At 39.1% G+C, this 14,330-nt stretch overlaps 1 long non-coding RNA gene across 1 annotated transcript in view; it reads left to right on the top strand.

The window, feature by feature from the left end:
- LOC121668328 overlaps positions 1–14,330 on the top strand; it is an 80,059-nt gene that overhangs the window by 4,539 nt on the left and 61,190 nt on the right. The window contains exon 2 of the long non-coding RNA XR_006017343.1: positions 11,899–12,006. This is a non-coding gene — a long non-coding RNA (uncharacterized LOC121668328). The remainder of the gene's footprint in view (positions 1–11,898; positions 12,007–14,330) is intronic.

Consider the following 14,330-nt stretch of genomic DNA (forward strand, 5'->3'; position numbering starts at 1 on the left):
CAAAAGGGAGAATGTTTAAGGGCAAAGTGAAAATTAAAAGCTGGGACCTCAGTGATTTCAGCAGGGTCAGGATTTCATACAGAAGGTGAAAATCCAGTCCATCTCATTGCAAATATCCGTTCCTTGCTGGAGGACATGAACTGGTAGCTCTCCTTCCAGCTCCAAGCTGCATCTCCCAGCAGAGGGCATTGCAGAATGACATTACTGTTTTTCAGAAATCTGGCAGAAAGTAAACTGAACTTCAAGGGGTTGTGTGGCTGGTCTAAAATTTATTTTCATGACCTCCACTGGAAGAGTAGATCATCAGTCGTTTAAAACCAAAAGATGCTGCTAGCAAACTGTAGCTGGAAGATAAAAGGAATTTTCCCTTGTGCTCTAAAAATCCCCAATGCCTGAAAAAGAAAGCAAATGCCAGAGAGCATTTGTTCTTCAGTTTCTCTACCACACAATTTATTTTCATGTTTTAGATGACACTGTAAGCTGAACTGCAAAGACTTGTTTCAGGCTCAGATCCTCTTGACATTCTATAAAAAATAATAAACTGTTTCCTATAAAAAATAAATGCAGAATTAAAATGATAATGATAATGATGTGAGCAACAAGAAGAGGAGAGAACCTTTAACACTTGCAGTAGATGTGTATAAGAAGCATAACATAAAATAGTGGAGATAAAAAAGGAGATTTTTCAAAAGACTGGGGCATGCTGTGAATCAAAACAAGAAGCTACAGGGTACCCTGAGCAGTTCATAGCCTTCAATGCAGGCTTCTCTCTTCCCCTGCCATCTTCCCTGAGCCCTGCAGCCCCCCACACATTACCCATCAGGAACACATTCAGGGGACAGACAGGGCTGTACCTATCATGCAGACAGGTCTTCTGACCCTGTCCCCACATTCTGGCTGGTTCTGTCTCGTAACAGTTGCGCCAATCCACCTTCTGGAGGCAGTGTACATGGATTTCATGTACATGATCAGATGACTCATAATACAGGCCTTCTGTTAAATCTTTGTCTGCGGGCAGTGTTCAGTCCATCTTATTGTGTGGTCACCCAACAAACTGAGTGGGTACATACCTTGGTAGAGGAGAGTGAGGGATTAAGGGCAGGAGAGGCTGAGAAGTGTGTGTAGCAACAGTACATTCTCTTGTTTAGCATTTGTTCTTTGGCAGATCACAAGAGGATTCAGTGTGATTGAAAGTAGTCATTATAGTTTTACAGGTGGAGAAACGGAGTCACTCAGGGGTTTGTAGCCTGCCCAGACTCATTAGATAAAATCAGGATAGAAGTACTAAGAGCAGTCCCATCTCTTGTGTTGATAATCAGCTGTGATGATCAGTGTGATGATCTCAGCTTTATTGTACACTCACTGACCTGCACCATGTCTGTGTACTACAGTGAGAAATGCTTCCAAGTTAACAAGTGCAGGTGGGCAAGAGTTAAAGAGCAAATTCTGCCACCTTGATTCTTGATAACGTTCTCACTCAGGTTAGTTTACAGTGTTAAAACCAAAGGGACTTGAACAGAGCAAAGGTCCTGAATTTGAATTTCAATGAATGATATTAAGGGGGTGGTTGGGGTATTTTATGCATACCCTAAAAATGCCTAATAGGCATTCAGCTCTGGAGGACTTGAAAGGACTGTAACCTTCCCTACAGTTAAACAACACATTTCTCCATAAAACTAACTTGAGAGAAATTCCCTGCATTCCCACACTGAACACTTAGCAGTCTTTTCAAACTTATGATATAGCAGTAAATATAGCTTATAACCATAAAATTAAGGTTATGTGGACTTGTAACTTTTTATTTTATGCTAGCTCTGTGGGCCACTAGCAATTTCTACAGAGGTTACTGTCCTGAAGTCTGCAATGAATTACATGACTAAACTAAGAAGAAACACAACTCAGAAGAGTAAGAAGAAACAGAAAACAACTCTCATTCTTTAAACAGACACATTAGGTGTTTAAGGGGAGAAGGGCAAACAATAGGAACTTCTCAGGCTTTAAAATGTCAATTTCTTTTAGGATAGTTCTTTGTGCTGTATAGGGAACTTGCTAGCATACATAGCTGTCATTGCACTCATGGGTGCACTCATGCATTCTCTTGGCTAGAGAATAACTCAAGAAAAGGTGATAGATCTCAAAAATAACAAGTGGTGTTTTCTTGGAGTGCTACCAATGAGATTCTAACAACCTGTGCCAAGTGAAGTTTTGATGATCAAAACGTAGATGATTTTTACTGTGGCGTACTAAAAAAATTTGTTTCCGTCTAGCTGCATCCTTGTAATTTATGTTACAGATTGATTGTGAAGTTACAGAACTCCTGGTTTCTACAGGAAATGGGCTCTGCTTTTTTTATGTGTGTACTAGTTTGAAAACAAACCAGTGGGAGGCACCAAGTCAGAATAACAATTTAATGGGGAAGTTAAAGAAAAGGAAAGAAAAAAACTAAAAACACTGGTTCAAACTGACAGAGTCAAGATACAACCTGAGTCCCTGTTAGGCAGGGGGGTGGTGGTAGCAGTCTGGTAGAATGGTGGCTGCAGTCCTCTGAAGCGATGATCCTGTAGAAAAAAAAGGGTCTGCTCTTCCTCAGAAGGTCCAGTGGTGGCTGTGTAACTCCTGTCCTCTGGAAATCCAGTGGAAAGGCATTGTCTCTGGTGTTCAGCCTCAGCTTATATCCACGATGGGATGCTTGGTTCCTCCCTCTGGGTGGAGCATCTCACAATGGGGTAATGAGTCACGAGGCCAAGTGTTGATTAGGCTCATTAACAGAAGATAGTCCGGAGGGAGTTATCTCCGAGTCATGCAGCAGGACAATGATGGGCCATTAACAGCAAGATAGTCTGGGGGGAGGAGGCAAGGAAAACACTGCCCCACCTGATTTCAACAGCTCATGAGGATGGTAATAGAATACACCGCAACGCAGGACAATGTGGTTTTACAGTGCCTAGAAAACCTTTGGCTTTCCAATAATGTAACTGTAAACTAAAATCTGATGAAGATAGATAGCTGTTTTTTTCCAGTAGTGACTGCAGACTGACTGTAGAGTCAAGGTACCTCAGCTTTTGAGTTCCTGAACAGAAACTCTTTAAAGTCTACTGCTTCAAAGAAAATAGGTGATCAGAATTTTGTGGAAATTAGCCTTCTCTAGGGTAGATTTGTTACCTCCCACTATTTCTGTTGTCTTGAAGATTTTGAAAGCCAAGAGCCACCTAATGAACAGCCTTGTTTTTCATGAAAGCTCAGTTTACTGTAAATCTGTGATTACAAGCATCTGGACAGCATGGAAATTGGATTCATCTTTAGTGGCTCAGGCCCCTAGCTAAAAGAAATACAGCCACAGCAGGAGGGGGCTAAGGAAAGGAGCAATTAATTTAGTTTTCCAATAGTATTGCAGCAACATGGGCATCATAATTTAAAAGCCTTTGGAACAGTCTTCTTAATTTCCTCCTATCCCACTCCTTCAACTTCTTGTCTTGGTCTGGCTTTTGTTCACTTCATGCAGCCTGCCAGACCAACCTGAGCCTGCCTCAGCCCAACCGGTTGGTCCCTGACGTAATCCCGAATGGTGACCTGTGAGGCCGACCTCAAGATTTGCCAGGCGGGAAAGGGCCCACTTGGTTTTAAAGTGCTGGCTCTGTTTTGTGAAGAGCTGGCAAAGTATGTTTTTCTTTTTACTTTTATAGCTTGTTCCAAAGTCCATGGAGGATACACAGCTGGCTGGCAATACCACAGCTAATTCCATGGCTGCAGAGTCTTAAAAAGCCTCTGGTGGTGATGCTCAAAAGCAAGGCCCAGGAGCAGTGTGCAGTATGTAATATGCATGCTGCCTGCAGACCTTGTTGCTCTCCACAAATGCACAACATTAGTGAGGTGTTTCATTAATCTGCAATGGAAGTAAAGCAGACGTTTCTCGAGATAGCAAGTTCTAAGTGCTCCTGATCTATGTCAATTCTGCTTTTACCCCCCTGCTTCTTGCTCTCTGTGTCTAATGCTACCAAAAATGAATGACAATTCCAAACCTGTTTTACAGTTTGGAAATTGCTTGTGTCTGGGAGAGAGAAAACTGTTCTTTTGAAACTCTTTAAATGAATATTCAGGTTCCAAATGAACTAATATTTTTCTCTTGTTTGGTTGTTTATTGATAATGGTTCTATTTTCTCTAGAGTGTCTATGTTTATGGCCTTCCTTTTTCCTTCTGGACATCTGTGGCTTTGCAAGTAGTCTGAAAAAGTCTGCAGGACAAAAAGAACACAAATTTACTGAAATTTCATCTAAATCATAACCCAGAAAAGCAGCAGGAAGAGAAATAAATAGTAATAACCCTTTTGGAACTAATCTCATCTCTCTCTTCTAATTAAGGGTAATTGAAAACATAATACATGTCTCTGTAGTAGTAATCCCAAGGACAATTGTATGAAACATGGCAACTAGACAGGTCTCCCAAACACTTGCTGGTAGCTAGGATGAGGTAGTATGTATTTTCCTGTTGTTGAGTAAAGTCACCCACCCAGTCTTTACACAATGGCTGCCTGTGAACACTGACATGAATTTTCTTACTGTGAGCATTAAATAGCTCATCACCTTCAGTCAGCTAAATGTCAGCGTGTCTTAATAACATAAACAAATCAGGATGTCTGCAGCAAAGGCTCACACTCTAGTTAGATTTATGTCTCCACATGTGAAAGATGTACTTCATGTTCTTAGAGGAATAGGACAGTCCCAGCTCTCAGGACAACGTCTCTAAAACCTCAAAGGAATGCATCAAAGCATTGTTTCTTTCACAGGTTGTGCTTGTATCTTCTCTTTTGACCCCCCATTCCCAAAACCTAGAGATTAGTGCTCTTACTGAAGGTGTGAACAATCCATGCTCAGTTCTTGCCCCTGCTCAAAAAAAAAAAAATCCAGAACTAACTATTTTCCCCACCCATTTTGGGTAAAGGATTTTTCTCTCTTTTTTGGAGAGGTGTTCTCAGTTCCTTTTGTGGTGCAGAAAAGAAACCAAGACTCAGTGGCTATCATTTAATGCTTTTTAGTTGTTACATGAATGACATTGCCTTTGGTGTGCTCTTGGGGACTTCTCCAGTGTGTCTCCAGAGTGTCTAGAGTGAATTTTTTTTCTTTCACATTGAAGAATTAATGGATAGGAAAACATCTCTCCATAGGCCTCAGAACAGAGACTGAGTCCCAGTCAGAGCATGAGCCCCACATTTTCCAGGTGAGTCTCCCAGCAGGATACACATCCGTGTTTGCGTGATTTTCACCTGAGAGCCTGGAGTGGTGTCTTGTGGTTAGAGCATGGAGCTTGAACCTCTCAGGTAGAGAAGCAAACTGCTCAAGTGCTCTATCCAGTAGGCTTCTGCATAAGACACTGATGATAGAATCGCTGCACTACAGCTTTTCAAACACTATCATGATCTGTACTTCGTTTCTGAAATGGCTTCAGGACTTACTCTGGAGCTTGTGACCTCAAGCAGAAGTGTATTCTGCAGCACAAGGAAAGGCGCTTCAGCTGTGGGGTGAAAGGAGGCTGCTAACACCCTGTTGCTGCCCATGTTTCATGTTAGCTAGCTCTAGATATATGTCCCCTTGGTGCTGAGGGTATTGGGCCCCATTCCTGGGATTTCTAACTCAAACTGCACATGTGGGAAGCCTAGCACATGTGGGGAAGGGCTGGTTCCTATTTCACCACCAATAATTCAGGCACTGCGGCTTTTTCAGTCCTTCTTGTATTGTCAGAACCACGCAGTTGCCTGGTGTTGTGAATCTTGGTTGCTTGACACTAGAGTCCAGCTATGCAGCTGTTCATGTCTGTCTCAGGGGGTTGGGATTAATTAATCTCTTTTCTTTCTACCATTTATCTGGGAAATGTACCTGAGAGGAGATCCAGCTCCATAATATTTTTATTTGTAGGTAGTCCATAAGTGAGGTAAAGAATGGCGTTAGATTATTACCTCAATCAAGTATTTTTAGCTGCAGCTCCTCTGTGTGGATCACATCATGGGCAGTGGTCTTTCATTTGGTGCTTTGGCAAAAGGATGAGGGGCAGAGAAGAGGGAGGAACAGGGAAGGAATGAGAGTGGTGGAGGCCAACAAATACCTTGATGAGGGGGAACACTTTCACAGAGTAGTGGAGGAGGAGCCCAGGCTTGAGTGGTGCTTGCTGACTTCACCAAAGGCTATATTTATCCAAAAACCAAAGAGGGGGGTAGGAGGGGAGTTTCCTCTAATAGGAAACCTGAGATGACTTGCTTTTTGTTGGAAACCAATGTGTGAGCAGTTGTCTATGCCTACCACCCAAGCACGAAGCTCCTGTATGATTATGAAGACAGGTTGTTAATCTACATTTACGTTTGGTTCTATTATTTACTTTTACAAATGTCCATGCTACATCCATCATGGAAAAACCAAGACTAGCCAATGAAAGCTGAGCTGCAAAAGCAAAGTTTCCCTATAAATATAAAATGGAGTTTTATAAAATCATATATTTTATAATCATTATGAATTGTGACTGGTTTCCAGACCAAAAAAAAGTTATAATATCCACAAAACTGCACCTGCAGCAAGGCTGTATAGTGCTGATGAAAAATGTGAATCATGGATTATTACAGTTTTGGGTTTTTTTTTTTTTTTTTTTTTTTTTTTTTTTTTTTTGTGTGTGTGTGTGTTTATTTTGTTTTTTAAGTCATGGATTTTCCATTATTTATTACAATTCCTTTAGGACAGCACTGGAGTCTTGAGTGCTAAATGTGTTCATATGCTCTGGGGTACCTGCATGCAATTTAAATGGAAAAGAAGATAAGTGTTTGAGAAGATTGAGCTCTACAGCCACTGGAAATTGAAAGGAGATAAATTTTTACAGCTAGATGTCACAGTTAAATCTTAATCACAATCATACTGGTGTAAATCCAGTGTAACTCCTCAGGGAACTTAACAAGGTCCTGACCACACTGCTGCTGAATTAAACACAGCTTGTGCCTAGCATGTTGCAAGCCACCCTTTGGTGGATGTAAGCAGGTCCAGACAAGTTCACAGACAGTGTCCCAATTGTCTTTTATAGTACTATTTTCTGGTGCCCTGCTGGAGTTCCTGGTAACCAGAAAGCTTAATAAAAAGCTATAGTATAGTTCTAGAAAATGTAGATCTAAGAGAAAAATGTCACTAATGAAAATACTGAAGAAACATGATACTAAGATTAATAAATGTCATTAGTCAGGTTGTCAGCTCTGTCTAAGTAGTGTTGTAATGACCGTTGGAAAAAAATTAATAGAATATTTCTGAAGACATTGCAGGAACTAGTAAATAGAACATTTAAGAGGTTATGTTTTCTCCTTTGTGTGCATACAGTCAGGGAAGAATATACCACATAGGAAAATTAGTTTGCCTAACACATTTCACATCATGGCTATCCCTGGCATACTTTCCATAGTTAGTTTAAAATTGTGTTCTGTGGACTTACAGGACTTTGATTTTATGCCAATATTTGCTTAAGCAAATTGAAGAGCTTGTACTGTATTAGGGTAGAAAAAGCAATAAATTGCAAAAATGCAGTGAATGTTAAAGCTACATTTTTAAGCAGAAATCTGAAGAAATTGCTCTTATGGCTGATAACTTTAACAGATTTTAAGGAAAACACATGATCACATAACACAGTAAGTGAAAGCTTGTGATAGAGGATACAGGTTCAAGTATTTGCCACACCTGAAGAGATTTCAAAGTATTTTTTACCTGGTTCCCTGAATCACAGTTCATTAGTGTTCAAAACAAAAGCTTTGATTCCTAGAAAAAGCTTACCAAATATTGTGTTCAAATATGAGAACTTAGATGCTAAAATCTCCCTTTAAAAAAGTGCCTGCACCTCCAGAGTTGACTTCAGGATAGAATTTGGTCCATTATAGTTCTTTTAGCCTATTTTCTTGTTAACAAATTTGTGTTGCTTTTGTTTATTTCTACATGCGTGGAGAAAGCCATTGCAGAAGCTCTGTTTTTAGAGCCATGAGGCACACAATACAGAGCAGAACTAAATCCTGACCTCTAGTTTTGCTGCACTGCAAATATGGGTTTAGATGAAAGTTTTACAGTTTCTGGGAATCTCTTGAAATGCAAAAAAGGAGATGCATGATCAATTATTATGGACAGGATATACTACTTTATAAAGTATAACAATCAAAATAATTTGAAATCGATTTAGTGGCATGTATTCTGTCTCTGATTTATACTTCCAGAAATATACTATGTATTTATACTAGTTAATCTGAAGATATGTATGCTACTTAGATCACATTGAAGTCAGGTGAATATTATAGAAAAATATTTAGAAATGCTAATTTAAACCAAAGAAGGAGCTCAGTGAGGTACAGAACTAATGAAGTCTCATATTCCATTGCCTTGTTACTTTTAGGTGGAACCGTGGATATTTGACTGAAGCTGTTGTCTCAATTAGATGGAATTCTCAGATCTTTTAATGATTTCCCTTAATATGGGGATACCCAATTACATTTATTGAAAGGCTATTAATGGAAAATAGGCCTCATCACAGATACTTATTATATAGTTGTACAAAATTTTGTAAGAAAATACGTGTTGGGAACAGACAACAGTAGGAAAAGAGGACATAATGAAATCTCTTCAATTTTGCTCCTCTCAATAAACTTTCCAGTGACGTGAGAATTAGGTAATATTGTCACCAGGTGGGGTAAACCCAAATACAGCCCTTGAAGAGTAAATAGCATATAACAAATAGCAAAAGAAAGAACTGAAGTGAATCATTTGAGAACATCTAAACAGCTGAAATATGTTCACTGACACTGTTATTTGAACAATTGTGAATAACGACCAGATGAATTGAAGTCAAAGTTTCTCCATAATAATTCAGAAAGAGAACAAAAGGCTTAAACTACTAAATAAAACATTTGCTATGAAAATCCTGTCCAGCTCTAGTTCATATATTGTAAAAGGATGTTAGCTTAAGATATGCTTTATTACCAAACTCAGATAAGAATACAGGGAAATGCTGCCTGAGGACTGCATTGAAGGGGCTGTGGACTAAGAGATCTAAGAGTGGTCAATAGGTGAAATGAAGGTATTTTTACAACTTTACGACTCTAATAAGCAAAGGATGTAACCAGTGGAACTTGGGGGAGGAGGCAGACAGAAAAATCAACATAAGACAGAGTGCAAAAAGATAAAACATCTTTTGGCAAGCTTATTTTGACTTTTTAAACTGGAACAATGGACTACTATAGACAGTCCCTCCTTTCCACCACTATGCAATGACTTCCACCCCATTTTCCATTGGTAGCCCTCTGTGTCAGTAGACACAGATCAGCTCTGGGTTTTAACTGGCCCTGGCACATTATGAGATCCCACCTGATTCAGGTCTGTGAGTTTCCTCAGAGCAAACCCCTGCTTCTGCAGAGTGCTGTGCTATTCCTCCTGTCACAGACATATGCATGTGGCTTTACTGTGATTACTTCCTCAAGGTTATGTTGACCTTAACTAGTGAGTCAAGTGGATAATATCCTTGTGGGAGGGGAGGACTAAGTGAGGCTGGATAACATAAGTCCTCTCTCAGGTTCCCTGTGAGACCACAAAGAAGAATGCTCTCCCACGCACAAAAATAAGAATGTGCATTTGGAGGGAGTGTTCATTTCTGATGGAAGACTTGCAGGGCATTAGAGTCACTGTAGCTTGCATCCAAGCCCAAGTCAATGAATTACAGTGCATTCTCTGCTAAGCAGGACTTCATGCCTTCCAGTTATTTCACATGCAGCAATTGTACAAACTACAGGATGTAACTGGGAAGGGATTGTAGGATTGTGCTGAAAGTTGCAGTCCTTTGAAAAGGAAGCTTTATTAATTTTTAGTCATATAGATGTCATACACCTTTGCAAATCTTAGACATGTTCTGTGGAGCAGTCTGTGGACAGTGCTAGGAGTCCCATATGCTGAGGTAGGTTGCTAATCTTACCTAAGGGAAGACAGTTGTTCACATGTAACAGCTGGCAGAAATCACTATCGGCAATGAGACAGGTACATCTTTATTGGATGGGAGCCCTGAGAAGAAGAAGGAGAAGGGTCTCCACTAAACAAGAATCTTTGAGGATTTATTTTATAAATTCCTCCCCAGTTCTCCTCCACTTTCTTGTTTAATTCAGGGGTTCCTGGGTTCCCTTTAATGCTGGATGGTGACTTCAACACACAGGGTTTAATGCAGAGCAGGATAGTTAGTGGAGAAGATTTTTTTGCTCAAAGGGAGATTTGTATCTTTATTTTCACTTGATTTTTGTGGATAACTTGAGCATTAGCTTCTCCAGTTCCTCTTCATACTGTCCAGATTATCCATGCTTACTTATTGTACTTTTGCAGCTACTGGTTACTTTCAGCCACTGAAGGCTGAAAAAGACACAGATGAGCACAGATGCACAGAATGATGTATTCTGTTTGCTTTCAGATTCCAGATTACATCTTCTCCCTGACCCAGCATCTAAGGCTCTTATAGAAATTGACTTCAGGGTACTGAGGACCAGGCAAATTTGAGGAGGCAACAGGTTGGTTAAATGAAAGAAAAAGCCTGCAAAACATGCTAAACCTCAAAACAGTCCTCCCAAAAATCCAAAGCAAAGCACAAATTCAGTAACACTGGAACTGCACTGTGACCTTTCACAGGTGGGAGTTGAGGAATTAAGGAAACCTTAGAAAACTGAGGTCATGTCTGCTCAGCCTAGACATTAAAGATCCCATGGTGCTTTACATACTAGGGGAGCATTTACCCTCATGTCCTGACCAAAACATAACCTTTTCCCCAGAGCAAAGGAGCATCCACACTCTGATTAGAGTCTCTTCTTCATCCTGGAAGTGTCTGCATTTTGATGATGCAGTTTGTGCCTTTGTGTAAACACACACACACAAGTGTATACAGCAGGACTTGGGTATTGAAGGGGGCTTTGCACACAGAAGCAAATTACCCATGTTTGTACAGAGTGTGAAAGGCTTATGGCCGAGCCTTGGGAAAGCATGTTCCCTTGGAAAGGAAAGTATTTTGGGATCCTTTAAAAGATCATTTTCATTATTAATTATTAGTTTAGAGGGATGGCCAGCAGTGCAAGCAACAACATGTAATAGCTGTTGGGCTTGATTGGGCAAACATTCTTCTTTTACACGTGGGGACAGTCTTTTTGACCTCATCAGAACTGTTAGGAGTATTGGTATTTACCAATATTAAATTCAATTTGGGAAAATCACTTAGGTGAGAAAAATAAATTGCAAGTATACAGTTAAACGTGCAAGATTATTTGCAGAGCATAGCTTTGATTTATAATTAGTGTTTGCCAAGTTCTGTGCTAATGGGTCAGAATTTGTCTCTCCTATTTCTTAATTTGAAAAAAATCCCAATGAAATTTTATTTCATCTTTTAAAGCACTTTGACTCTAGGGATCAAAATAACTCGGACTTCTGCGCTAAGTTATACCAGAGAATAATTCTTGTTGTACTGTAGCATAGACTTTGAATAGTTGCTGTTTCAATACAAAAATAAAAACCATTCGCTTAATGTGTAATTAATAGTTTGGCATTTCCCTAAGGCTTTGCCCAGACCCTTTCTGTTTCTGTTTTGTATTACTGAACTCCCCTGCTAAATATTTCCAGATCATATAGATTTAGATAAGACATGTTCCAGAACTTATAACATTTTTTATTTTGACTTTTACAGTCTTTATTAGTGTAATGAAAATAATACTTTGACAAGTCCCCAAATAAATGGTAATATTCACCCCTGGATAGCTGAGTGAAACGTTCAGTGCCATGGGTTATTTGACTGTGTTTACATTGCAGACATAAAAAATATGATAAAAATTTTAGTGCAGATCCGTTAAAAGCTCGTGACCCTCTCCTTTCACCAAGGTGTTGATCCTGTAGTTTGAGGAACACTGGAGGACATTGGCTGACATGAGAAATGCCACAGAGCTCTCCTGGGAGTACAAGGAGACTACAGGATTGGGACCTAACCTTGTAAGTGCTTTGTGGCATTCACTGGGACCGCTCTTACCTGCTTCTATGCATAATACAAAGGTGTATGAAGAATAATTTGGTGAAAAATATGTGACTCAGAAATGGAATAGCTGTGAAAATATCAGAAATTGACAGATGTCAAAAACCCAATTATGATAAATTGATATGAACTTCTGCACTCCTAGAGATAAAGAATTTTACCTGTGTTCACCAATATGTATGAAGTTATTGAAGCCACTTTTATAGTTAGTATGGTATGAGTGAGAACTACTTCTGACAAGCATAAAAAACCCCATTTCTGTGTAACAGATTGTGTGCTTAAGGCGTGTAAAACCTTAAAGGTGACATTTGTCTTCTTTGTAAAACTTTTAACACACTTTTGACACTATTCAAAAATTAAGGAGCCCTTGGAATCTAGGCTGGATTTTAGGATGTGTGTGCATACAAAAAGAAGAGCTTTGTAGAGCTCTTTGGCCAAAATGAGTGCTTTTTCTCCTTTACATGGCAACTTATGGTTCCCTAGCTGTATCTTCATACCACAGTTCTTTTCTTGGTGGATGTGAGTCAGGTGGACTTTACCTCCACACCATTTTGTGACCCACACAGATTTTCAAGTTGATTTTTAGAAAGAGAAACATCAGTTCAAAACCAAGAGCTGATGGGTCTCTGTTAGAGAATATTAAAAATGATGTTTCAACATCTCCCAAAACAAGTATTCCTCTTGCTAAATTAAAAGTTTAAACATAAAAAATAGTTTTTCCATTTTTTAATCCCAGCCATAAAATGTTTCCAAACATGAGTAAAACTCCTAAGTTTATGCCCCTTACCAAGTTCAGTTGTTCAATACATTTATTGCTTGTCTAAAAATTGTCTGAGTGGCACCAGGTTTGCTACATGAGCAAGGCTGAGAGGCATAAGGGTGTTTTCCTGACAGAAACACTTGAAATATCTTAAGTAACTTAAAATTCTTTTTCTCCTCTTGGTCCTTCCAGAATAGACCATTCCATTCAAATTTTCATTTCCTTGGAGCATGCTCACTTTTTCATTAACACATCCACAGAGTTGGCTGTGATTTTTTAATACGAAGCTTCATAATCAGAAGAAATTCCTTCTTGCCAATCTTTTCCCAATATATGCTTTCATGTGTCCAAAAAGGTATTTATCTGACTGCACAAACACATGGAGAAATTTGAGATTAATTTGATATTAATTCTGTGTACACTTTATTGTTTTTTCAACATAGGGAAGAGTGATCAGTTTTTTGTTTCGTGTCATTGCATAGATATTGTCTGACACCCTCTGGGCATCTATGACTGGAAATGCCATGTTTTTACTCTTTCCTATACGAGTGTGAAATGTCATGTGCTGGTCCACACATTACCTCAACCCTTTGAAAATAGATTATTTTTATAACAGCTCTACAGAGCTCTGTCTCTTTGCAAAAGCCATGAACCTTTCTAATTAATTGGACCTGAATGTAATGAATCTGAAAAGAAATTATCTAACTCTCAACTCTACTGTTCACCAGTGCGTATGCAGAACACACAAAATTTATTATCTCTTTCTTTTTCACCACAGCTACCGTTATGTGATGAATCAGTGGTGACACATGAAATATGTTTCTTCATGATTAAGGAGCTAAGTGTTAGTAGTATTTATGTGTATGAAAAAAATAGCAATATTTTAAATTGCTGAATGTCCCCTTTGAAATGAAAAGAAGATTAAATCTCTCTGATTTAGTGCGATTAAAATAATAAATGTAAAATGAAAGTATGATTAAAAACCTAATGCATGGCCCACTGGTAGAGTTAATACATAACCAAGTCTCCTCCCAAACACAGTTTCAACATTCTTATTGGCATGTTGAAAACCACTATTGGCATCATTGTGCAAATTATGCTTTCCTTGTTTATTCTGGTATCTGAGTTCCTCTAGGGATTATAATGGGAATTTGGGACTCTGCTGTGGCTAAGTGCAACAGGAATAGGGGACTGGCAAGGGGGTAGAAAAGTAAAAGAAGGGCAGAGTAAGAGCAGTAAGACAGAGCTGGGAGGGAAAAAATGGCAGATATTGAATCCCTATTGAGCAAGTAAGGGAATTTCTTTCCAAGCAATCAAGCTACCATTCTATGTTGTTTTCCAAAACTCTTATTCTAACTGCTGTTACCTCTACCTTGTTGAAATGCATATATCTCATTACTTCAGTGAGAACATGATAAGCACTAAATAGAGATGGAAATCCCACTTTTTGCATGTTTTGAAGGCTGTGTATTCAATTTACACTGGTCATGGGCACAAAGTTGTAGCACAATCTTTTTATCTTAA

The sequence above is a fragment of the Corvus kubaryi genome, unplaced genomic scaffold (genome assembly GCF_017639235.1).
Source record: "Corvus kubaryi isolate FWS band 111438036 unplaced genomic scaffold, C.kubaryi_AGA036_p1.0 37385, whole genome shotgun sequence".
Classification (NCBI taxonomy): Eukaryota; Metazoa; Chordata; class Aves; order Passeriformes; family Corvidae; genus Corvus; species Corvus kubaryi.